Genomic DNA, 27,762 nt, shown 5'->3' with positions numbered 1-27,762 from the left:
AAATGTTCTTTGTGCATAATTCTGGAGGAAACTATTTTTGGTAGTGAATGAATATATGTAATCATTAACACATGACGGGCCACTGTAAAGGCATAAGGCTGAACCATGAATGTTTCCAGCACCCAAGAGGTGCTTTTGTGTTTTATTTAATAAACAGTCTGGAATTTGCTATTACTTTTACTTCTTTTTTATTTCTTAATTTTACATTAACAAAGCAACTTTAAAATATTTTTTAGAAGAAACAAATGAATTCTTTTCCTCAAAGGAGACAAAATGATGTATCTCAAAAATTAAAAAATTCATTGCAGTGAATTAGAGGAAAGAATACAGAAAAATTACTTGAGATCCCTAAACATCCTATAACAGGCAGTTGTCAATGTGTATGTTTACTTGGGCTTGTCTAGGAAACAACTTATCTGTTTTTCTGGATATTAGTAGAAATTATTATTTTTAGCATGGGGTTAAATCCCATCATGCTTCTTGCTGACATTTGATTTGATTTGATTTTTTTTTTAATCGAAAGAATACAAAGGGACTCAGAAGACTTGTCAGCACCTGATCACAGTAGTTTTCTGAAAGTAACTTCTAGCACTGCCATGTCTGTAACCTCTCTGAGCTTCTGGCCTCAGTTTCAAGGAGGGCTTAGAAGTAATAGGGAAAAGAAGAAATAACTGAATTGATGCCCAGAAGATTGCTAGATGGCATTGAAAGCAGTCTGCCATCTTGGACCCAATTTGAGGCTAGCCTCACTTCTTGGCTGATGAAAGAGTGTTGTAGGTTACGTAGGTGCTCTCCGCGTTCTCTGTTGCATGGACAATTGGGTAAAAGCTTTATTCTGCCCCTTTAATGTATATTGTGGCATATTTACTGTAGGGTGGTAGGTCACGCACATTGGCATAGACTAGACCTATAAGCATGCGCTATACCTGTAGAGCAGTGGAAAGATTTAGGAGATCGTCATGCCCTATCCCACATTCCCCTTCCCAGTTGGTCCTCATTCAAATTGTCAATAAACTAGGTGAAATCCCAAGTTCTATGGAAGTCAATGGGAGTTTTATCTTACTAAAATTGATGATGTGCATACCCTGATTGATGACATAAGCCTGTGTTCCTTTATCTCTGACAGGAAATAAGGAAGTTTATAACCTTGTAATGGGTATAGACTTGTTTTTTTCCTTTTTTTTTTTTTTTAAGGTTGAACTCAGAAGGGTTATACAAACAGTAACTAGTGGGAATAAGATTTACTTCTATGGAGTATTAAATCTGAGCTTTACATCTGGAAGCATTTATGGGATCAGACCCTATCTGGGACTGCAAGTCAACCAAGGTACACAATGGGAAAGAAAATGGTGCTAGTAACTCAGAACGTTATTTTTTTAATGATTTTTTTAATGATTTTTTAAATGATTTTCCACATTGAGGTTTGCTATAACAACATTTTCACCTGTAACGCTCATTTTAGACATTCCATTGTCTGACTTTTCTTTAATCTTTAGTACCATTTTGGTCAATGATTCTTGACTGATTCCATAAAAACACAATAATTAGAGTTTTAACACATCACATCTTCCATATACCACATAAATGTTGCAATAGTTCTCTCTGATTTGAAAATGTACACTTCCAGACTAGACATTGTAGCGCTGTTGTATTAGACTTCGGATGTGTTGTGCAATTTCAAAGAAAAATGTCTTCAAAACAAATAGTGCCCCAAACGTCTGTTTTAACCTGATTTCCTAAGGAGATGTGAGTTACTCAGCTATGCAATGTCTGTCTTTCTTGTCCCTGTTAATGACCTCTGAACTGATTACCTGATTTTAACCAAATTTGACAGAGGTGGCTGTTTTGATGCTGCTTTTTGACACAAAGGCCCCTCAATATACTGCCTATGGTCTTGTGCAGTCCTGTAGCATCAGAGATGCAAAATGTTCTGTTAAAGGTACAATGTAGGCTGGTGCTTGCCCAGTAAGTAGATAAGGCAAAAATAATGTGTGGCTATATCATACTGGGGTGAAGAGAAGCATGGTCTATTCCTGATGAACTGAAATTGTTAGATAACTGTATGCTTAAGTTGGGCAAGCTTTTAGTAGAAATTTGGGGTAAAAAGTGTATCTGAATAAAGAATCACAGAATCACAAAGAAGAAGAGAGCTTGCATTGTTATCCTCACCGTGTGTGAGCTCAGCCTTTATTAGACACCAAAGAAATCTTTCTTGCAGCTGTAATGCCTCTCCTGGAGATTATTTGGTGTAGGAAAAGGGATGTGGTCATGCTGCAGCCTTCTAATGCATCAGTCAAAAAGTCCACCTGCAGACACAGGTAGATGGAGAGTATCCCTAGCTCAATTGCTAATTTAGCTTTTTTCATGTGGTTCTTGTTTCTTTATAGAGCTGTAAGCCAACAAATTGCTAAACTAAGTTTTCTGAGTGTATCTTTCAAAAATAAAAATGTAAAGATATTCTTGAGTAAGAGTAAATTTAAAATGCAAATTCTACTTTTGTGAAAACATAGGATACCCTTAATATAAACTAATTTTTCTTTCTTTTTTATGTCTCAACACATCTGTCTGATTTTATAATTCTCTATATTGGAAACTTAGCAATCAGTATCAACCAAAACAGTAGATTTAATGACAGCTTACTGACTGTGTTTTCCGTGACCCTGTTTGTAGTTCTAGAATTGATTCTGTTCTTATCCTTGCTATTTATTTCTATCACCTCTTCCCCCAGATTTCATATTTTAACCCAAAATGTTAAAATGATGAGAGTGAGAATGGAGGGCATCATAACCTCTTCAGGGATGAATCAATTGAGGTTGAATGAGCCTTTCTTCTAAGGAGTGTAGATTATCACTTAAAGGACAAGGTAAATCTAGTGGGTCAAAAAGTGCATCTTATACGGACCTAACCACTCATCTTCCTAGAGTCAGGACAGTTTCCCCCAAAGAGGTTTCACACTGTCCTGCTGGCATGTCCAGTGAGGTGTTTAAATCTGGTTTTGCAGAGTGAGAGGTCATGTAATTGTAGGCTTCTTGTGGGGCGTTGAGTCTGGAGAGAAGGACAAGAAAATCAATGCACAAAAAGGAAAGGAGAAAATGATACAGGAATCAGGGACAGCCCTAAATCACTGCAGCAGGTCCTGTGGAAAAAAGATATTTTAGAAGTATCCATTGGAAGGACTGTGTACTTTGGCCCTGCTGAGGATGGATGTTTGATGGCAAGCTGAGGGGAAGCAAAGCATGCTCTTGAGTTTGGCATTCAGAAAGACTAATGATTTATGACTTCAGCTATGTCCTACACCTTTCAACAGAAAGATCATATTTCATTATTGGTGTCACCAGTACAAATTCCCTGCTTTCAATTAAAGAGGTGTATTATTTAATGAAACCAGTCCAGCAGCAGCCACATACCCTGCTCATTTGTACTGCTGATTGTGACATGTTTATGAAAAGGGAAAATCTGTACTTAAAATCATCCAATTTTTTGACAAAGTAACGTTTGATGCAGTCCAAGAAACAAGTATTGCATAAGGTCATTGGGCTTTGCTTAGATCTGACAGAGTGATTGCAATTCCAGTCCTCACAGTGGCAGATACCTCAATACTCAGCTCTTTCTCATTTCTTCCGTTGGGTATAAAGGGACTGTAGTAGCTTTGAAACTGCATTGGGACATGGAGACCTTATGCAGTGAATTTAGAAAGCATATTTTTTCTATTGTAGGTACAAGTAGACACACAGTGTTCCACATTCTTTCCATGCTGGACTTAACCTACTGCTGATTCTGAACAATCTAAAAGATTTTTTTCTGTAGTGTTTCACATTTTACTTATATCTGTCTGATAATTTTTTTCCTCCTGCTGCATACTTACTAAATGATAATGCAGTAGTTCACTGCAATTTTGACAACAGATGAACAACGATAGCTGTTCTTCTGAGGGAGTAATGGAGGGAAAAATAGTTTATTTATTTACTTAGAGACTACAGTCAAAGGTGGAAGCTTCTGTGGAGAAATATTTGAAAATAAAGGATGAAGTGAACTGATAGTAAAGGGAACATTTTGCTATAGTTACAGAAAAATGCACCGATTGCTCTGGAGGAATTTAAGTTTAGGTTCCTGCTGCAACAGGGCTATGTGTGAGTTGGCTGCCACTGACACAGTAGAAGTTAGATTCTGTGCTGAAGTCTCATGTGTTCCTTATTTTGCAGAATTACTTATGTCATGAGTAAGGTAATTAATGCAACCTGTTAATAATAGCTGTTCTTCCTTAGATTCAATTCTACTGTCTCTTATGTACACGGATGGTGATGAGGTGAAATGAGTCATCTGTTTGTATGGGTATCTGTGCAGCTCTGGTATTAGAAACATCTTATTGAAACAGTAAGCGGATACATTCTGTGTGAAGGTTTGTTAATGGCTGGGATTTGGGGTTATTACAGCTTAAGATCTTTAATGTAATATTTGATGGTGCCTTTGGGAAGGGTCTCAGCTGTGATATTTAGTATTCTGTTTCTCTTGTACCCCAGTGGGAATATGATACTCTTACAAATCAGGTTAACTATATCAAGAGGTTTGGAATTAACTATGATGTCATAGTGCGTAAAAAGTGCTAAACTGGAACAAATCATGCACAAATCCTTATCACAAATCTTACTTAATCCTTTTTATATTGCTTGTTATAAACAGACGTATCACCATATACACAGATTATACATAATAAAATATTATATATATTCCCCTGTAGAGAAAACTTAGCAGGGGATTCAGTGTGACTTTTACCACAGATATTTCCAATTACAACTTGGTGAGTACAACATGAAGAATCAGCCAACATTTTCTTATGTAAAAACTGAGAATTTGCTTTGATGTTCATGACCATTTATTAGTTTTCTGAAGGTATCTGTAAAATCAATATTTGGCTTATGAAAACACTGATGAAATGAGGGAATAATTTCACTAGTATTTGAGCTGGTATGCTTTCTGATCAAAGGCTTTTTTTCTGAAGAGTTTGGGTTCAATATGAAGTCTTTACTTGTGTGTTAAGTTGCTGTATTTTTAATTGAAATTTGGCATAGAATCAGAGAATACAGAAGAATAATTGCATATCCAAGGGGACCAGTCATCACAAACAGTATATAAGCATACTAAAAACTAATAGTTAACAGAACTAAAAACCCAGAAACCCAAGATGGAACAAGGGAAAAGAGCTGTCACTCTTGCTTATTAGCAAACAAGATCTTTAGTCATTTTGGGTCCGATAGACCTAAATTGACAACATACCCTTTGGGGACTTTGCCTTCCGTTTCTGTACAAAACTATCCATAATCTCTTATCAAATCATCACTCTATTTATGGGATGCCTTTCCTGCTAGCAAGTGTCTGATTGACCTTTCTGAGCTAAGTGAGTTGTGAAGAGAGTTCCTCCTCTCTGCCTATGTACTACCAGTACCCTGGAGCTTTTCAGTCTATATTTCACTATTTAGCCTGTAAGATTTCCTAAGGAAAAAATTACCAAATAGTTATTATGAAATGGCTTTATGAGGGTGTATATTTTATCTCTCAAAGAAGTAATGTGCACCAACTCCTGGTGTGCAGGATTCATGCAAAACAGAAAAACTTACTATATATTGCTATATATATTTTGGAGGCTAACGTATGCAGCTTGTGTGTGTTTTTCTCAGTAGGCTGTGGACTGTACTCAAGTTTAAAATCATGTATAGTCTGCAAAATACTGTGATTATTTTATGCAACAACAGTGCTAGAATCTGCTGGAAATTATTGCATATTTTGTAACATTTTTAAATTTTAAAATGCCTATTTTTACTTCCATAATAAATGACTAATGTTATTTCATTTACTGTCTCCTACATCCTTTGATACTGTCCTGTGCTTGGTAATGTAATTGCATGTAACAGATTTCCTGTCTTCAGCTGAAACATGGAGAGGAACGGCATTTATGTGACCATTCAAAAATACTAATACTGTCCCAAAGAAGTTGTACTACCATTAGATCATTGAGTTGATGAGCTTCATTGTATTTTATACACAGTAATTACTAAGTTAACAATACATTTACAGTTGTTTGTTACATTTACATATAATGTTGTTACGTATATATAATATTGTTACATTTACTGTTGTTTGTGAACTTGAAGTCTAGTAAGAACTGAAGAAACCAGTGATTTGTTTCATTCTTCTGTTAAAAGCAGAGCTGTTCTCCGCAACCCTGACCATTTAAGATCAGAGAGCAGTATTTTAACAGATGCTCTTTTGTGTTTTATATGACAGTAGCAGGTTTTCACATTCCTCTTGTCCAAGAAGGGAGAAAATCAGCATGGAATTCCAGTGGCTAAATTGCTTTCTGTAGTTGCAACTAAATGGTTTATTTGCTTCACATTTTGTTCAGTTGCAATCATGTCGATTTAAGTGCTGTCTACCTACATCCCCCAATATGTTACTTTTACTGATGTTGAAAACCAATCCTTTCAAAATGCCTTTATTTAAATGATGCAACACATCATAGACTGAGAGAAGCATAAAGTTGGTCATTTCATGTTGCCCTGAAATAAAAAATTCATGTGAGAATTGTCGCAATTTACCTAAAAATCATCTGTAAATCTTGCATGTCAGGCAGCATGCAGCATCCATGCTCTATCAAAATCTGTCGTAGGACCTCTCTTTACCTGATGTAATTTCCCGAATACCTTTCCCACATCCTTTACCATGTTGCTTTTCCCCATGTATGTTGTGACATGCCTCTGTATCTGTAGATTGTATGCACGTTGTCCTCGTGCCTTTGTTTGCTCTTTGCTCTGCTATCTATTTGCTCATTCCTTGTGCTGTCTGACTTCCCTCCTTACGAGATTCTCAGCATCTGTATCTAGTAAGTTGTTTTCTCTCAGCCTCGTGCTGGAGTTATTCTCTGTACTTCTCAATAATCTTCTGTGTCAACAAAGTCCTGTTACCAGCTCCCCCCCCCCCCCCCCCCCCCATATTGGTAAAGAACTGTAATACCTCTTTGTCAGGGATCTACCCAATTTGCCACCTTTCCCTTTGCAAAGCCCTTTTCTTCTTCACAACTATGGAGAGAGACTCACTTTCTTTAACAGAATCTTCATTTAAGAGGGTTTTATGTAAAGGCAGGTTTTGTACTTATAGGCAAAGGTAGATTTTGTTGGAAAATTACAGAAGTAACAGCCAAAATAATGTACATTATCACTTAACTTGTGCAGTAAAGAAATCATTGCTAGGAGAGTCCATGAAGCCTGCTGTAAAGCATAGGTCTCTTATCACCACCCATGTATGAATCTATATGGAACCCAAAGAAATGATGGTAGCAGAATTCATTTTTCTTCCCCCCTCCTATTTTTAAGAAGCAGACTTGCTAAAGCTCACAGAAGGAGTTGGTAAATTGCATATTACATCCTGAATTTACCATGACTGAAGCACAAAAGGGCAGTAAATGGAGGCAGATAGGCAGGAAAATTAGAGAAACTATAATGACTTTCAGATCCTGTTGGTTTTTGAGCATGTGTCTCTGTGAAGACCAGACAGAGAGGAGAGAAAAAGCTCCTAAACTGCCATCTGTCTTCAGGCAGTGAAGTGTCCCATTAATACTTATCGAAATTAGATCCGTATCACAAGAACATGAACCAGACTTACATACTGGAAGGTCTTAAATGCATCTGAAAAATAGGAAGGTTCTTTGGGAATATTATATTACTAAATTACACAAAATTTGCTTTGGACTGCAGTTTTCTTCCCTTTTCATAACCGGTAGGTCTGTTCTTATTTATGCCTCAGAGTGGAGAAAGTTGTTCTGTGTTTGTTATTGTCATCGTCCTCACTCAGGGCCATCCATACTATGGGAATCTGGGGCATCCTGTATCTGTTCCAAGCACTGAAGCTGGAGGAACCACAGAGCCTCTCTTAGTTGCACTAAAGGTGGTGTCTGAGCTCTTGGCGGCTGGAGCTGTCAGTCACTTGGAGCCAGAGGGTCCCCTTTAGCATGACTTAAATAATGATGCTGAATTCTTCCTATCGTAGTTGCATGGATATAGAGCATGCGGTGCTGCATCTAGTAAATGTAACAGTGCTGCAGTTCATTTTGTTAGGTGGTTGGGAGCTTAGTGTCCTGTCAGTTAACTCCCAATCCCTGAGCAAAGTTTGGGGAGCCAAGTCAAAGTTTTTGCAGCAAGTAGATATTACTTTAAAGCAGCAACATTAAAGTGAAGTAATGATAATGGGGAGGTCAGTATTTCTGGTTTTGTCATAGGTTTGAGATGAAACCATGAGCAAGTCATTTTACTCTGTTGAACTGCTCCATATTCCTGGGTAAAAATGAAGTCAAAGATCTATTGGATGTTCAGGTTTTATGTATGTATAGCAGTACGTGTGTAATTATTTTGTATTAATTTGTAAGCCTCAGTTAAAAAACACAGTGTAAGTGTGAAGCGTACTTAGTATCCAGAGAATAGTTATCATTATTATGTCTTATAATACACTATTTTTAATAAATTTATTTTCAAATAGCTTATTTTTTCTCTCCTGGTTTGGTATTTTGGGTCTGATTCAGATCTACAGGAGGCAGGTGTAGTGCCGTTGAATGGTGTCTGTATATGGCCTCCTTCCTTTGAATAACTGTCACTCATTCATTTTGGAATGGCATTGCTATTTCCTCCCTTTATAGGTATGGAAGAATGGCACGGAAGCAACACTGAATGAGTCATAATACGTAAATAGTAATTGAAAAGCATATTGATGCTTTATTTTACTGCCACATAGAAAAGCCAGGAATATTATTATTTTGTTCCCGAAGTGATTGCATGTCCAGACATGCTCTAGGGGAGTTAAAAAGTATTCCTAAATACACACTGAGCATACATAGCAAATACATTTATCTTTATACTTACTGGGAGGTTAGCTGAGTTCTACCTTGGTCTTCTATGTTTTGTTGCCATCAACATCCCTGCTTAAGGCAAACCACAAGACTTACTGTTCTCTTGAAGGTTATTACCTTCTGCTTGGTGGCTGTGTTCTGGCCATGTCTGTCAGTCTTTCTCCAACAGGATCCTTCCATTATGTCTGTAAACTCGGGGTTCCCCTGCCAACAAAACAAATGTACATGTGTTACAGGTGTTTTCCGATAGAAGATAAATCCAGAGTAACTGTTAAAATCTGTTACAATTGTCATGAGAAGTTGTTGCTGTAGTTAATCTTACAATTTTGATTTGTTTATATTGTTTACCCGTATCTGGGTGGGCTTTTCTTAGTGGCCTTTTTGACTCATTAAAAAAAAGTGAAAAGTCAAAGAACGAAGCAAATGCTGGTATCTGATTCTTTGTCTTTGTAACTGATACGAAATGAAAGCAAACATGCAAAATAAGGTTATTACTCTATGATGAAAGATATTTTCTCTGCAGATACTGTGGTGATTAATGACAGTTCTGAATTTTTAGATTAAGATCACAGAAGTAAAGACTTATTACAAAATTTGAATACAGAGACTTGCAGCGAAGAACACTGAAGAAACTTAATTCCCTTCATTTCAGCATCACATTGATAGTGACACTTCTGAGTGGTTAGTAAACATCTTATAATTACATATGGACTTTTGGGACAGTTATTTAGTTGTGCTAGTGTGCTTGATGGACCCATCCCCATATGGATAGATCTGTTCTCGAGGGCTTTCCTTAGAAAGAATTTTGGTGACTGTTGGGTTTTGGGGAGGACGGGCAAGAGTGGGTTGGAACACCCTTAATATTTGCAACAACAACAATAAAAATAGCACTCATTAGTTTGATTTTCTGCATACTGAGAATCAATGCAATTTCACAGGCTGATTTTTGGGAAGGTCATTCTTGTCACTTCCATAATAAGCCTCTTACATTTTGGGGCTCTCCTTCTTTTCTGACTGCACTAAGTCCCGGAATTGACAATGTTTTTCTAGCTATTGCTGGGGAAAAACTTGGCTTCTTATTGAGATATTTGTTGGCTTGTTGCAGCTGGTCACTGTGTGTCTTTGAGTTCTTTGGGTTTTGTTTGCTTGCTTGCTTGCTTGTGTTTTTTTTTTTTTTCTTCTTCCTCTGTTCATATTTTTGTGCAGTTTTATGGCATGTCTGGCACCCAGATTTTGGATCCATACTTTCTTTTGTCCTCAATAGACAATATTTTTCCATGTGTGAAAGAACACTTCTGGTACTTATGATGCATGTGTGTAATTTGCTGCAGCCTTCTTGCATATACAACAAAGATTCTTTATTTCAAAGTTTGTCTTTAATCGAAGTCAGGCACAGCAGAATTTCTTGTATCTCAATAGTTACTAGGCGTGTTGTCATGATCTTGCAAAGTGTCTGTCAGAATCTTACCTGGCAGTATTCCTGAAGGCATTTTCCAAGCCTTCATTAGAAATTAATTTAGTAACCACAGAATCTGGAAGTGCGTATGTCTGTGTATCATGTTCATACTTCCCCTTAATGTTACGTTAAACGATGTTTGCCAGATGGCACTGTGAAAAGCATTGATCTTACAGTATTGATAGAATCTCCGTCTCTCATTCTGTTGCTCTGTATTGTTCCCATTGATCCAAATTTGCTAATGTACTTATTTTCTCTTTCTGTCCTCCCTGAGAATAACAAAAATTGTCACATGTAATTTTAAATTCAGGCCATCTATTGTGTAGTTTTGCAGTCACATGGCTGAGAAATACATATTTGTTTCAGAACTACTTTCACAAGAACTGTATCAATTAAATGTAATGCAACTTCAGCCTGTTTGGATGGGAGAGGGACAGCATGAAAAAAGAATCTATGTAAAATAGTTTGACTGCTTGACTTATTACTATGTTTATATATTAATAAACTTGATTGAGCTTGATTGACCCTAAGCTTTCAGTTCATTGAAAGGGCACAGATTTTATTGTAACAATTTGACAGTGCTTTTTCTAGTGGGCTTCATATGAGACACGTTGTAGTTTTTGGTATATCTCTATTTTTAATCTTTAAATTACTCTGAATCTGTTTGTGGCCTTAATATCCACATTAGGAAAGAACTCTATCAAAAAACTCAGATGTGAGGGTAAAATTGGTTTTTACTGTCAGAAGTAATTGGTATAGTCACTCTAAGGCTCATCTAAAATCAGGATAAGTTTTCCTGTAACCTAACACTGCTTTGTCTTGTTTTTTAAGCTGATTTTTTAAATAGTTCAGTTGATGGAATTGCTTTTCTGTAAACTTTCTGTTGATTTCAGAAGTATTAGTGGTATTTCTTTACTATGTATTGTTTTATTGTCGTGAACTGCAATGGCAGTTGCTATCTAAAAATAACTACATGTAGAGAAATACTGGAAGAAAATAGTACTGTTCATGTGCAGTCTTTTATGGAGAAGAGTTGTGAATAGGTTTAGATTTAGAAACGCGTTAGTATTGGTCACTATGTTAAGATATGCCTTAATATAAAGACATGTCTATAGGAATCCATGGCCCCTGAGACCTGAGGAAAAGTGTGGAGCAAGGAAGGCTCACTCTTGGTGGAATGGGATCAGGTTAGGGAACACTTAAACTGTATGTATGTAAGCCCATGGAGCCTGACGGACTGCACCCAGGGGTACTGTGGGGTCTGGCTAACGACATTGCAAGGCAACTCTCAATTATCTATGAAAAGTTACAGTAATTGGGGAGGGAAGGGGGGGAGTTCCTGAAGACTGTAATAAAGTAAATGTCACTCCTATCTTAAAGAAGGGCAAGAAAGAAGATCTGGGGAACTACAGGCCAGTCAGCCTCACCTCAGTCCTTGGGAAAATGGTGGAGCAACTAATCCTGGAAGCCATTTTCAGAAATGTGAAGGACAAGAACGTTATTGGAAATAGCCATCATGGATTTATGAAGGGGAAATCATGCTTAACCAACTTGATATCTTTCTATGATGAGATGACTAGTTTGATGGATGAAGGGAGAGCAATGGATACTGTTTACCTTGACTCTAGTAAATCTTTTGTCACTCTTTCCCATAATATCCTAGTAGACAAGAGGATGAAGTTTAGGTAAGATAAGTAGACGGGTGGATTGAAAACTGACTAAATGGAGATGAGTTGTGATGAGTGGCATGAAGTCCAGATGGTGGCAGGTCTACCAGTGGTGTACGTCAGGGGTCAGTGCTTGTGCCCATAGCATTTAACATTTTCATTGAAGACCTAGATGGTGAGACAGAGTGCACCCTTGGCAAGTTTGCAGATGACACAAAACTGGGAGGAGCGGATGAATTCCAGATGGTGGTGCCACAATTCAGGCAGGCCTAGACATGATGGAAAAATGGGGAGAGAGAAACCTCAGTGAGATCTATAAGGGGAAATACAGCCTGTTCCACTGCCTCACAACCCTCTGGGTAGAGAATTTCTTCCTTATATCTAATCTAAACCTACCCTCTTTTAGTTTAAAGCTGTTACTCCTTGTCCTATCACTACACTCCCTGACAAGGAGTCCACCTCCTGCTTTCCTGTAGGCCCCCTTTAGGTACTGGAAGGCTGCTGTAAGGTCTCCTGGTAGCCCTCTCTTCTCCAGGCTGAACAACCTCAACTCCCTCAGCCAGTCTTCACAGGAGAGGAGCTCCAGCCTTCCGATCATCCTCAGGGCCCTCCTCTGGACTTGTTCTAATGTTTTAATGCCCTTCTAGTTCTGGGGCCCCAGAGCTGAATGCAGCGCTCCAGGTGGGGTCTCATGAGAGCAGAGCAGAGCGGGAGAATCCCCTCCCTCGCCCTACTGGCTATGCTGCTTTTGATGCAGCCCAGGATACGGTTGGCTTTCAGGGCTGCAAGCACACATTGCTGGCAAAGAAGTTGAACTTCATCTTTTTGCATTTTTCCCTTTTCCACGGCAGTAAACTTTGCTTGTTCTGGTATCTGTTGTCACTAACAGTCTTTCTTTTGGTTCCTTCCCCTCCCCCCCTCCCCTTTTTAATATCATAAAGAGCAGTGGTTTTTTGGTTCACATAATGAACTGTGTATCAGTTTTATTCCATTAGTGTACCAGGTCTCTTTCATCTTAGAACAGCTTCAAGTGGAATTTTAGGAGGTGTTAAATAGAAATGGTAAATAAAGCCTATATTTGGGTCAAAATTCATCCTTGCAGGTATCTATCATTTCACTACCAATGCAGCCTTGTTACCAGAATCCATTGGGAACACATTCCCTTCTAACCTAAATAAATCTGCTTTCTCTTAGCAGCATTTTGTTAACAGATGTAGTCCAGAGACTGAACTTTGCAGATTGTGTATCAGAATTGGGATGTTTCAGCTAAATTCAATAAATGTTAACAGCAGTTAGCTAACAGCACAGAAAATATATCCTGAAATTGTGAGGAAATGAAGTTACCATTTATGGTTCTGCCTTTTTTTTTTTTTCCCATGGACTTGTTGATATTTCAAAAGAGAAAGTGATGCCATTTGACTTCAGTTTAATTATTCAAATCCACAGATCTAAACCTTGTAATAGGTGGTTGCAAAAAAAGGCAGCACACACATTTGAAAGCAGTTGTCATCAAACAGACTCACATTAAAACTTTATTTTTTTTTAAAATCTCTATTTTTCAAAACTGTATTGGTTGAATAAATATTAAACAAACAGGTTGAAAAAGTTGAAAATTCATGTTAAAATTGCTCCAGGCTGATGTAAATTATATGTCCGGCACTTAAGCACTTACCCTGTTCTCATTGACCTTGACAGCAATTACAGAGGTCGTATTTCTCTATGGGGAACTGGAGTCTGAACAATTTATCAACTACACTGGAAGCAGAGAAACTTTACTTGTACCCACACACAACTAGGAGTCTTCCTTTTTAAAGCAAAACTTCCTGTGACCATTGCAAATAAAACCATTGTATGTATATTGAGTTCTTTCAAGTCCTGAGAAAGAAAATGCTTGTCAGTCCTTTTTTTTTTCTTTTTTTTTTTTTTTCTTGAAATGTGTTCCAGGAGTAGTCTTCAGTTGTCTGTCATGTCACGGGCAGTACTCTTTAGTGTGCTGAGGGAAGATAAAAAACTATGCAGGTAACTGGTCCTACTGAAGAGTGGACAAGAAGTATTCCTAGAACAACTGCAATACTGAGAATTTCATGGCTGCTTTTAGGCAGGTATGGTTGTAGTTCAGTGAGTGTTTCTTTAATATGGGATCATTAATGGCAATGTATGGTAAAGGAACAGTAGGAATAACCAGGATTTATGGTTTTGTATTTTAACTATATATGCAATTTGTGTTGTGGAAGATATGCAGATTGATTATATAAAGATTGATTTGAAATAATAAGCTGTTACCAACCCCTCAAACTCAGTGCAATTTGCCTGGACTATATACCTATTAAATACTTATGAAACTTAGACACTGTTTGTCAGTATTGTTTTTGATAATATTGATTCACCTTTTGTCTTTTACTCCTTCCCTATTTTAATTTTTAATTGAAATAACTTATTTTATTCTGTCCTTTTTACACCAAAAGTATAATGGTAAGAAATTATGTGCTTTAGAAAGGCCACTTCCAACTTGTTTTTGTGGAAGAACAGTTTTGGATTGCTTTGAATGCTGAAGTAAGATTTTTCTTTAGATCAGGTGAAAACAAATACAACTTTACTTTTCCTTCAACTGTTGTAATCAGAGTATCTCCATTGCCAAGGGGGAATAGCTACCCTGTACAGTTTCCATAGTAGCAAGTTGAACCAGCAATGATTTTTTTCAGTGTAGTGTGTCTAATTGTAGAAGGTGAAATTCAAAAGGCATGAAGAGGACTTCCTCCCCCTTTCTACAGGGCTCTTTGTATAGTTTCTTTCTTGAGAAATGTCCAGACTTTTACTTACAAATGGATTGAAGGCTGCAGGCAGTTCTCTCTTACTGGCTGTTGGGACATTTTTGAATATTCTATCAAGACAGTTTTAGCTCGTGTTGAACATCTTTCACCAGTCCTCTGCACTGACTAGGTTTTCTGCTATATCATATAGCTTTTTTCAACAATTTATTTGCCCCCCCTTTTTTTTTTTCTAATAAAAAACATGAATAAGAGAAATGAGAATCTTTTCCTTTGGGATACTGTCTTTACATCAACTGCAGTTCAGATAAGGAAGAGCCTAATGTATTCAGAAAATGATTGGGGATTCTTTCTTAAATTAAGATTTCCTGCTTAGAAATGGTAACCTGTAGGAAATACAGGAGATCAACAGATAATTCCCACAATTAAGTAGTTCAGATCCTCTTTCTTTTCTGGGATTCTTCATGAAGTTGCTAACTGTGATGATTAGTTTCAGAGAGTTATCTGATGACAGCAAGGATTGAGCTACCAACTCTAAAGTTTTTCACTGAATTTTATACAATTTGTGTAGCACTAGCAACTCATAATGGATTTCTGCAGATACCCTGGAGACATGAGGATCATAGTGCCATTAGCATCCCCATGGTTTATTCATGATGCATAGATGTTTTAGTTTGTCAAGGAGTATCAAATGGATACCAGACCTTTTTTTGCCATCACAGAGTAATTTTGGTTGGTAGGTTAAACTATAGTACCTAATAACGTTAGGTTTTTTGTTTCTTTTATGTTGACCTGCCTAGGAAATAATATTTATGTTCTTTCATGAAAAAGATGATGTAAGCTAACACTTCCTAGCTAACTTTGTGTTGGAGAATGACTGTAATTGACAGATTGTTAGATATTTAGGATAGTAAAAAATTATTCTACAACTCATGTTCTGTATGGCATAGCATCCAAAAGACATCATTTAAAGTCTGCTTCATCTTAGTGTTTTACACTGAAAAAACTCATTATCCTGTAAATATTTCAGTAGTTTGGACAAAGTTAATGTAGTTCATGTATTTTTTATGACTCATAATAGTATAAATGTTTACCTAGGGTTTCATTCAGATTTAGTATCATTTTAGTATAAACTGTTAGGCTCTTATTATGTAAGGTCAATATTTAAGAACTGGATTTAGATATTTAATTTTACAAGATATCTAGTTTTACCAAATATAAAAATATTCCTTCAGTGTATTTTTTTCACCTCTAAATTGAGTACAAGTTCATTGTCCCTTGGAAGAAAAAGAGCCACCTTTATTTGGGACAGGCTTTGTCCACTGTACTTTTCATAGGTTACAACTAAGTGCTTTTTGACAGCTCAAGCATGTTTTATGTAATCAAAACATTTTAGAGCTTTAGAGCTTGAATTCAGTAAAATGTCAAAACTTTGACTGAACATAGACTTCTTAGGTATTCACCTTCTATACTGAATTTATGTAGTCCTCCATTATCTTTAAATATTGGTAGAGTATTGTTTAAATTTCCAGATGTGGTAAGTATGAGGTCCAAGTTAAAAATAAACAGTTGCCAAAATGTCCAGTAGCAGGGGAAGGAAGCAAGCTATCTATAGCAAATTGATTCTGTCACTGTCATAAGCAAATTGCCCAGTCCCTAAATGTTGTCTTTTGTTCTGCTCCATTGGCTGTGAACAACTCTAACCTTGATTCTGAAGATTTATTGCTACAGATAAGTTTTGTGGCAATAGCCTTTTGATCTCCTAGATCAAGATTGAATTATAATGTATACCAGACTGTTTTGAGTCTAGAGTTTTCAGCTTCAGCGTTGTTTTTAAGAAACTACTGTCAACATATCTTTATGTAAAAATGCTTTAAACTTTGTAGAAATTGCCCTAGTCTTCAAGTAGGCTTAAGATATGGTTTTGTAAAACCAACTGCTCACTGAATATTTACTCCTAATTGATAATGCATAACAAGATATTAGTTTTTAGGTTAGACATTCATAAAAATTCAAATGTTAATAGTTACAGACAAACAACTTTGTTATAGCTTTGCAAGCATATTTTCCGTGTTTTATTTTTATGGGATTATTTTCATTTACATGACAGATGGGTATATTGGTTGGAAATTCTCTATCAAGTAGTATACAAAAATATGTGGCAATGTACAGTGCCAGGATGATAGCTAGTGTTTGGCATAATGCTTATGACAGTATGTTTCAATCATACGCAGACTTAAGTCTCTTCAGATCTCACCATTGAACTGGATAAGCCTAAATGAGGTCTGCATGTTTTTTGCCTTTTCTGTCATAGAGCAAACTAAATGATAAATAGCGCACAAGAGCAAAGTGATTGATAGCATGGCACTGAAAATATCTTTTGCAAATGTGGATGCTGATGGGACTTTTTCTCTTTGCTGTTTTTTCTTACACCTTGTTTTAGGACTGATCAAGTGCCTGACTCAGATTGCCATTTGGAACATAAGCAAGCAGTGTCCAGATTTCACCATGAAGACAGGTATTTGACGTCCTAGGTACCTATGAGAAAGCCTCCATTATTTTAGAATAGGTGCAGCGTGCTATCCCAATCTCTGCCATAATGGTATTTTTCTTTACTTGCTTGACACAGCAGGCTTAGACTGCTGCTTCTTGTTGAGCAGACTTCTGCAATTTTACCCAAAGGTTATTAGTGAAGTTGGATTGAATGGTCTTTCCTATAGTTACTGGGTTTACATGGTTATGTTTGGAACTTTTCTTGCTAGGACATTATAATTTGTCTTCAGAAAGACAAATGTATTTAGTTATTTAGAAAGTTGGGAGAGACTCTAGATTAAAAGAAAAAAAAGAAAGCAGTTACAATTTTAAAAAACTGATGTAGGAAACTAAATGGAGAAGAAAGAACCTTTGTAGAGAAAAGGAGTATTGTGCAAACTTGAAGAGAGAGTAAATATAAATTTGAACTACCTGAAGGAAGGGTCTAACATTCAGGTTCATGCTTACAGTTTTTTATCATGGCATTATGAAAAAAAAATAGTGTTATTCGTTTGCCTTTATTGTGAAATTCATGGCTTGTTGTGCCTTTCTACCTAATTATGCATCAGTTTTGATGGAATGGTGATGAACTATGAGGGGATCTCTCTCTCTCTCTTCAATGCCTCACTTAATAAATATTTCTCATGAAGCTTAATATAAAATTTACTGTAATATAAAAATTCCATTTTTTTTGTGGTTTGGTTCATTTGCTTTGCAAAGAAGACATAAAACATCTTTTTCACAAACTACATTTTTCTCAAAACATTTTTAGTCATTGTCTCTTCCCCAGTTGATTTTTTTCCATGAATATCCCTTTCTAAAATTATGTGCCTGAACAACAAACCAAACAAAAGTGGTTATCATCCTAGAGTATGTACAGAACTTTTTTCAGACACTCAGGGAGCTTTTTTCTTCATTTTTATATTATGATGAAAAAGGTAAAATATTTTTAATGTTAAGCCAGAATAAAACATGCATAAATCAATTGGTGAAAGGTTTCTCATCTTTTTTACAAGTGATTAGTGCTTAATACTCTTGGTGCTTCATTAAGAGCAATATTAATAAACATGTGTTTTACAACTCTCTTTTTATGTAAGACTTTTCAAGAAGAGCTGGATATGGTGTTGGAAGAGACAGATTTCAGAATTGAATCAGCTCGCACTGGATGTAGCTCTTCACTGTGTCTCTGAAGTCATCCAGGGAAAATAGGAAGACATACTAACATAAAGAAAAAAAACAAACAGATTTTTGTCATGTGGTTTTAGCCATCTGTTTGGTGCCTCTCCCTTTGTAGTCAGGGGAAGTGGTGAGTCATGCCATCCTAAAATTGGCGCTCTGAATAGGCAGAATGAGTTTGCCTCTGGAATGATGGACAGCATAAAAAGGTGGAGTGGAGGTCTTAGAATAGATGCCTGACTTTTTGACTGATTCAGGTATCTGAGGTGATGCCCACTTTGAATGTTTTTAGGTTCAGACTCTCAGTTACACTTTCACTTTGTTGTTTTTATAAGAAAGATGTTAATCTTGATGAAATTATTTGTTTACATTATATCATCTGAAAATAATATTCTATCCTAGTTTTTTTCCTCTTTATTTTCATATTTTTCCTTTTCTCTTGGTTTATACCTATTCATTTTTCCAGCTGAAGGAATAGTGGCAATAGCAAATATAGATTTACATGTACTCAAAATCTACCTATGTAGGAATAGAACGTAAAGTAAATATTTGGACATATTTCATACATCAAGAGTACATAGTTTCATTCGTGATGTAATTCATATTGGTTGTATATTCAGCTTAGTGGCATGTATTCAACCTTGAAATGTAGACATCTCTGTTGTGTTCAAAACTTTATTGCAAGCCTTAACTGATTTTGTAGTTACATTCATACTATTACATTTACATTATCAATTGCTGGCTGGTATGAAGTGTTTCTTCAAGTGATTAGAAGTTCATATACTGATTCCATTGTCAAGAATGAGTGATTTTTATTCCAAGAGAAGACAAAAAAAAAAGTGTCTACAGTACCACCTTGATCCATAAGCAGGATTGTGTCTAATAAAGTTGATAGTATATGGTTCCTGTTACTTGAACTGAGTAAATCAGGGAACATTGTTACCTACCACCCTTTGTTCATGTTTTTTGTGCTTTTTGGGATTTTAGCTTGGTAACCAGGATATTGACAACAGCTTAAAATACACCACACATCTGTTTGCAATTGCCTAATTTTGATGGTGGATTTCCTGAAGAATTATGGTAATATAAAGAATTGGGAGAGGATTAAAAGATTGTTGAAATTTCCAGCTAGACTTCTCTTACTGTGTTTTCTTTTGGATTCATGCAATCACTCGCATTAAGGTCAGCTGTTTTGAAAGTACTCACAGGAACAGATTTTTTGAGTTATAAGAGTCTTTTGTGATGACTTTAAATGTCAATAACCCACTTGTTTAGCATTAAATGATCAACATATACAAAGATTCCCAGGCTAGCTAACTAGCTGGAACACAGAAATGGATTAGCTTTTTTGACTGCAGAACAAATAATGTAACAACAGCATACAATTAATTACACATTTCAGCACTATAAACATGAAGAGATGTAGCTAATAGATTGCAGGACTGCTTGTTGACTTAATGAACTTATCAGGAGCGTTGACACCTAAGGACCAGTAAACTGGTGAATTGAAGGTTATCTACTTTTAGGTTGGAGAGCTGGGCGATCACCAACCGCATGAAGTTCAATAAGAGCAAGTGCCGGGTCCTGCACCTGGGACGGGGAAACCCTGGCTGCACGTACAGACTGGGCGATGAGACGCTAGAGAGCAGCCTAGAAGAGAGGGATCTGGGGGTCGTGGTTGACAGCAAGTTGAATATGAGCCAGCAGTGTGCCCTGGCGGCCAGGAGGGCCAACTGTGTCCGGGGGTGCATCAAGCACGGCATCGCTAGTAGGTCAAGGGAGGTGATTGTCCCGCTCTACTCTGCGCTGGTGCGGCCTCACCTCGAGTACTGTGTGCAGTTCTGGGCACCACAGTACAAAAAGGACATGAAACTGTTGGAGAGTGTCCAGAGGAGGGCTACGAAGATGGTGAAAGGCCTGGAGGGGAAGACGTACGAGGAACAGCTGAGGTCACTGGGCCTGTTCAGCCTGGAGAAGAGGAGGCTGAGGGGAGACCTAATCACAGTCTACAACTTCCTTGTAAGGGGGTGTCGAGAGGCAGGAGACCTTTTCTCCATTAACACCAGTGACAGGACCCGCGGGAACGGGGTTAAGCTGAGGCAGGGGAAATTTAGGCTCGACATCAGGAGGGGGTTCTTCACAGAGACGGTGATTGCACACTGGAACAGGCTCCCCAGGGAAGTGGTCACTGCACCGAGCCTGTCTGAATTTAAGAAGAGATTGGACTGTGCACTTAGTCACATGGTCTGAACTTTTGGGTAGACCTGTGCGGTATCAAGAGTTGGACTTGATGATCCTTAAGGGTCCCTTCCAACTCAGGATATTCTATGATTCTATGATTCTACTTTCTCTCAATCTCTGGTCATTTACTCAGCAGCAGAGACATCACCTGTCTACAGCTGTGGCTACTGGATACTGGGTTTCTATGACATGTCTAGGATAGGTGTAGGTTTTTTTTTTTATAATTATTATTATTTTGTTGGTTTGTGTTTTTGTCTTTTTTTTTTTTCCTCCAAGAGAAGGGCTGGAAAACAATCCCGTTGGCCTTTTTTCAAGGTGTTGATCAAATCTGGTTGTATGTACTAGGATAACAGCTATGATAATGATCTTGTTGCTTGTGGAGGGATTCTCTGCTCTGTGTAATACTAGCAGGCTCAAAGACTTTGTAGATTTCTTTATGGCCAATAAGCAAATAATAAAAAATGAATATTAGAGGGAATAAAATTTTCATGCAAGTACAAGTGTTGTAAACTTGCCCTACTATTCCTTTTTCAGGAACTTTTTCCAGTGTCTGTTGCTGGCATGCCCCCTTGCTTCTGCTCCAGCCCCCCGCCACCCCATCCTCACTGTTGCATAACTTTCCCCTTCCTGAGGATCTTTTTATTTTCTTTTCCAGAACATTCATACTTGTTTCCTTGTCTCATTTCTGCCTCCTTGCTTATATTCTTTCCCTTTTCCTGAGACCTTTAAATTCATTCTCTTGTCAAAATTAGCTCCCCATTTTTCCCCTGTTTTTAATGAACCCCAAATCATTTGTATTATCCATCACCCTGAAACCCACAGCCATCTATTCTACTTAGTAATGACCAGTGATAGTATAGTTTGGGACTAGAAGGAAGAGTCAGTTTCTTGGGTTAGTCAAGGGAATTAGGAAAGTTCAAAAACGGTAGCTTCTTTGTTGAAGGAGAATGAATGGGAGAGGCCTCCTATTATTCTTTGTTTACTCAGGTGGTACGTACTTTCCACTTTTCCACATCTTTGTGCCTCACCGGTGGAAAAGGTATCATGGACTGTATTCATGAGGGGCAAGGTGAACACACAAAAAAGCATTTGTCAATTAGATACAAAACTGCTGTATCCTGTCTTGAGATGTAAGTGAATATAAAAGAGTATTCCTAGTTAAATGATAGAGATCTGTAACCACTCTCTCAAAATATGTATTGTATAAACTGCTGGACGTACTTGACCAGTAAAAAAGAGCAACATATGTGATAATTTCTTTCTAGCTGTGGTGTTGCAAAGCATGTCAGAAAATAAGTCTCGTACCAGACTAACTCCTGGAAAAGTAGTAGTTAATTTTAAAAAGTTAAAAATCCAGAAATTCAACATTGCAAAAAGTTTAAGGGAATATTTTTTGTAATGGCAGAAGATTCATTAAATTATGGTGTAGCATAAACTTGAAAAGTTAATGTGTATGAAATGGTAGACTCGGATTTAAGTCATATAAAATGTGAAGCATATCTTCTAAATTTTAGAGGCAAGCATATATCTTTATTAAAATAACTGATGGTTGTGTTGGTGATTCTAGTAAATGAATTACCTATTTTGCATTGTAATTGTTGAAAGTTCCTAAAGTGTCTGCCCCAGCATAAGCATAAACAAGGTAACTGACATCATTCTTAAAGAGTACTGGAAAGCACAAGTATTAGCTTCCTTTACTCTTTAATACAATCTTCTAGATCAACTGCATTTTTAAAAACAAAGATGTTTATTTTTGGGTGTGAGAGCATGCCATCACACAAGCAGTTTTGAAAACATTGTCCCTGGTGCTGAGGAAGCTCCAGATAAGTGCATTTTTTGGCACCAGTATTTGGGTCTGTTAAAATGCTGTGTGTGATGGCCACCAGATGGGATATACCTTTTTAAAAATGCTTCTTATTGCAGTAAAGGTAATGGCATCTTATAACCTGTTTATGAAATATCCAGTTTTACCTTCTCTTTAACATTATGCTGCACTAATCGAATGACTTCCATTAGCATCTTTGAGAATTTGGTTAAAGTTTTCTCCAGCGTGATCTATTCAGTATATGTTGTAACTCTCTATTCAATGTTTGGAGGAAGCTAAGTTTCTTATCTACGGCTTTAGCAAAAGGCTTCCAAGGCTTCCAAAACAATGCTTCATGCAGTAGCATTCATAATACTGCTATTACCTGTTTTTCTAAGTTCTTCTCTTCCATGTCACACTCTCATCATGTGACAGAAAGGTGGATTCTGGAAAAGTGATGGGGAGGGACTGCAATGCTAATCTGCAGCAAAAGGTCTGCTTTTCTTACCAGGTTTCCTCTGAGTGCTCAGCCCAAGTTGATGCAGCCATGATGCAAGCTGACATGCAATGCTGCAGCCTCTCTCCAATAACTAACCACCTATGTTTTGCACATTTGTTTAGGGAATGCTAATGCTGTGTGGTGTTGTCATATAACAGGTTTAATTGCAGAGAAGAGATGGCTGAAAGCAATTTGCATGTGCCTTGCTTACAGTGGGGAAGATGTGACCATTTTATACTGCAAAGTTGGAATTTCATGTTCTTAGTTCATCAGATCCACCATTTTGTCTCCCTGACTGACTTCAGTTACATTTCTATTTGGGAATCTGTGCTTCATGGTGTGTTGTATTAAGAAAGCCTTTTTCAAACAAAGTATCTTGTAGTTAGACAACAGCAGTGGAAGGAAGGAATTAGAAAACAAAGATTTGTGGGTAAATATTATCTCACTAATGATTTGTTCCTGTTAGTAAATAAAATACAATTTTGGAGCGTGAGGCTTTATTGTTAGTGTTCATTCTTATATTCTTCAGTATTTGCATGCTTTGCCTGTCCAGATCAGAACTAGTTTTAAAGGTTAGCTGAAAAAGAAACCCAAACTACCTCATTTGGCATTAGCTTTTAACTCTTAAGGATAGAAGCGGCATGTATTTCACAATACTTTTTCTTCCTGTCTGCTTTTCCAGACAGACTGCAACTGAATTAAACCATCGTAGCTGTAGAAGAAATGACCAAGTTAATGCACTGTATTCTTAAATAACTATAGAGCAGTTCCAAATCTGCCACGTGCCCCAATGAACAAGAAGTTTAGGATGGAGACTGCAATATCTGCCATCCTGTCTGCCTCTGGTAATAATTTCCTGTCTGCACTTGCCCAATTGCTGTCTACCACCAGCTGTCATATCTGAGAGTCAGTCTCACAAGTTTGTGCATTTGGTTTATGCTCATCTCAGCCACCAGAGAGCCAGAATGTGAAATGAGAAGATCTTGGAGCTTGTTCACAATTGTGAAGCTTCTTGTCTGACTCTGGAGTTAGAGAATTAGAAAGACAAATCTCCATTTTGGTAGTTCTTTTCCAGTATTTAATGTAAGAGTTGTAGAGAGCTCCAATCAAGATGCTATTACTGATTTTTCCATTCCTTCGCGACCTCCTGCCTGCCTTGTGGGATGATATGGACTGGCAGAATTAGACTCGTATTCATATTTAGCTGTAATTATCTTAAATAAACATTTTGCTTAGTCAAAGACAAAGAATAATAATTACTCTCTTAGAAGTCTCTCTGAAATACTGAGAGTAGGATTCAGGTGCCTACACATAAGCCTTTTTTTATGGCCTTGGGATGTGAAATGTCTGCAGAAGGCTGGCAGACATGAAATAGACTTCGAGGTGGTCTGCCAGGACATCTTGGGTTTTTAAAAATGGCAATAGATACCCATATCTCAGCACCTCAGTCATGCATCTCTTTATCACTGTCAGGTTCACATTTTTTTTTCTGGCACTTTTAAAAATTAACCCACAAATCTTTGTACACATTTGCAACACTGCCAAGCAGGACTTTCAGCAGGACACACTTGACTTGTGTGCAAAATGCAAGTGTGCAAAAGCAAGTATGAAACAGCCAATTTCATGCTTAGAGTAACATGGACCCTTTGTAAATTTGGTAGCCAGATGTCCAGGTCAAGCCCTCAGTGCAATGGCTGTCCCTTTTTCATCACACTATTATTGTCCCTTCCTATTATCTTTGACCACTTTTTATAAAATAGATGGCAACTGTACTGGGAGCTGGACCTAAAGCTAGGCTCCCAGCCTTCTCCACTGATCTAGAAGGTCTCATATACAAACACAGTCAGTAGCTGACACATGGCAAATGGCATCTCTGTCTCAGGCCTGTCCTGCACATGAGCCCTCTCTTCTGCTGCTGCACAGCAGTTGGGCCTTCACCATTCCTGGGGCTGGCTGCTGTGTTCCTTCAAGGAGGTGTACCCAAAAACTTGTGTCAGGAGTATACCTTCCTGCATCTTTCCTTGAAAACATGCTCACAAAAACATCAGGACAGCTTACAAATGGTATACTGAGTCCAGCAATGTTTGGACATGAGCTAGAGCAATAACCTTTTGATATAAAAACACAAAATGGTTGAGTTCAGATAAAATAAAAGGTTTGAAAACAACTCTCCACTTTCTTTAGCATGCAAACTGAAGGACAAATCTTTCGTTTCAGTCTTGCTCTCCCCCCAGCAACTATCAATAGCTTTTTTTGGTTGTAATGATCTTGACACTGACTATACTGGGTCCTCAGGGAAAGGGTAGTCTTTTTCTCAGGTCTGAGGCCTGTCTACCTGTCTGCTGCCTGCTCTTCTCCAGTATCTTTCCATTTCTTTTTATAATGCAGGCTGTTAGCATGCTGCAATTTCCGTGATTCCTCCTGTTTCGTCTGCACTCCACAACCTTGCAGCAGTCTAACAGTCTGTAAAACTGTCAGGAAAGGTACAATTTCTGCTTCCTTCACCTTCCCCTGGAGGTGTTCATGTGACCCAAATTGCAATACCCAGCAAAAAGCAAACAGGCATTTTTATCTCTGCTGCCAGCAGAACATAATATTCAATAATAGATGATATATTTTGAACAAGTGAAGTAGATAACTCTACCATCACCAGCTGATTTTAGGAGATAAGGTGTTTTTCTAGGTTATAGTAAGTAGGTAACTCCTGGCGTTAAATGCAGGATGCTTTATTCCTAGCAGAAGTCAAATGTGTACAACATGTTTGCTATTCTCAAAAAATTGGTGAGCAAAAAGACTTTCCTCAATGCATAGCTCCTGAAAACCCTCAGTAGTCTATGGTCATTTGATATCTGCCCGAGACTCTGAAGACTCTCTCGGCCCATGTTGAAATAAGTGCAGGTGGCGCCACACAGAAGCAAAAACTTAATGACGGAAAAGCAAATACAGGAGAAAGTTCTCCAACAGTAACCCTCCAGAAAAGTCTCCATCCCTTCCCCTACACTGTGTGGGCTGTGGTAGAAGCATTCTATAAGAATGTTGTTAATAAAGCTGGGTATTGACAGACTGTCTACTGTTCTACTGTAAAGCATGGGTATATTGAGGCTGCTTTCTGGATATTTTGTGGGAGGGAAAAATGCTGTACAACAGACATGCATGGCTTTTTCAGTACTGGAGGAGATAAGGGGCATTGGAAAAATCATTTCACATCAAACTTTGCTGTTATGTCTGCTGCACAATTTGTGGTGTTGTAAATCATGTACCAGAAAGAAGATAACTCACAACTGTGAAGAGATTGCATACATGTAGTGCGGCCTTTGTTTTATCCTTTAGAGACAATTGTCTACCATATTCTGGTTCCTCTTGTTAAAGAAAGATTTGATTTTTTTTATTTTTTTTTATTTTTAGTTGTCAGTACTGTCAGTTCCCAAACTAATCTGCCATTCAATCAAGATACCCAATATCTGAGTGCTCTGCTATTTGAAAGGAAGCCAGGGACACTTCTCTCTGTGCATCACTTCACTCGATCTTACAAATGAGTGGCTCTGGTAAGAGGTAATAGTACCAACTTTGTGTTGACTGGCTTTGGTCAGCCCTGTTGCCTGTTCGAAAAATTGAGGTGCCAACCATGTTGACCTCTGCTGATTTGCAGGTGGCAGGAGATGTGGCATGCCAAGCAGATAATTATCATAGCTGCATTTTTTGCCTGTTAGAAACAAAATAATGTCAGATACATGTATGTACAGCTGGCAATTACGGCACATGGAGCTGCTTTGTTCTTGTCCTGAGCTCACATCTAGGTGATATGCAAGCAGGTTCATATTGTATAGCAGTGCTAGACACAGTGTTCAGCCAGCAGTTTTGAGGCAAGAAGACCAAGGGTGCAGTTTAGCTGAGAAAAAGCAAATTGTGGGTATGCATGCACATATACATACGCACATGTCTGTATGATAGAGAGTGCATACGCAGTACCTAAATACTTTGATAAGCCCTCTTCTAGTAGCAAGAATAAGGTAAGCTCTAGGTCTACTTGTTGCGTTTACTATTCCTTTACTTAGGTTAGTATCTCATGGGATTTTTCTTTGATGGGTATTCTAGCCAGCAAGCATCAGTGGTCCAGTAAGTAAAAGGATTGGGTACCTTGCTCTGTACTGTGATGTTTTTGAAGAAATGCATAGGGTGTGGGTTGCTGAGATGTGGCTTGGCGGATGTGATGATACGGTAAAGGTCTTGGCAATTAAGCTAATCCTGTAACATATCCTAAAGTCTGGTTCAAGAATTGGAATCGATGGCACAACATGGGGAAAACATTAAGCTATTTTTAAGGCTGAACTAGCATGTAAGTTGCAGAGGAAAGATCTGGATAAATTAGGGGCAGTTGATTCAGTGTACTCAGATTGCAGAGCTCAGAAACAGTGAGGAGATACTTGGTCTTAAGGTGAGACAAAGCAATGCAAATTTGACTGGAATAACATTAGCTTTATGTCTTAGAGGAGAGCCCTATTTGCCAGGGCTTACATATAATAGCCTCTGAGGTTAATTTTTGGATAATAAAATCATTTTGAAAAACTAACCGTCTTCCCTAAACATCCAGAGAGCTCTCAAAGGCTCAGGAAGAAAAAAAAAATGAAAAAAAGTCACAGTATATTTCTACAACATTGTGTTTTGCTTATCCAAAGGTTCTGATTATTTTAGAATGACAATAGAATGACAATAGAAACTTGTGTTT

At 37.7% G+C, this 27,762-nt stretch overlaps 1 long non-coding RNA gene across 1 annotated transcript in view; it reads left to right on the top strand.

Annotated features, from left to right (window-relative positions):
• LOC308188037 overlaps window positions 1-27,762 on the top strand; it is a 61,869-nt gene that overhangs the window by 14,852 nt on the left and 19,255 nt on the right. Inside the window, exons 6-7 of the long non-coding RNA XR_013945110.1 lie at window positions 17,228-17,302; window positions 18,414-26,588. This is a non-coding gene — a long non-coding RNA (uncharacterized lncRNA). The remainder of the gene's footprint in view (window positions 1-17,227; window positions 17,303-18,413; window positions 26,589-27,762) is intronic.

Source organism: Anser brachyrhynchus (assembly GCF_964034855.1).
Source record: "Anser brachyrhynchus genome assembly, chromosome: 1".
NCBI classification, from domain to species: Eukaryota; Metazoa; Chordata; class Aves; order Anseriformes; family Anatidae; genus Anser; species Anser brachyrhynchus.
The sequence above is the reverse complement of the archived record's forward strand: the minus strand, read 5'-3'. Positions and strand labels throughout refer to the sequence as shown.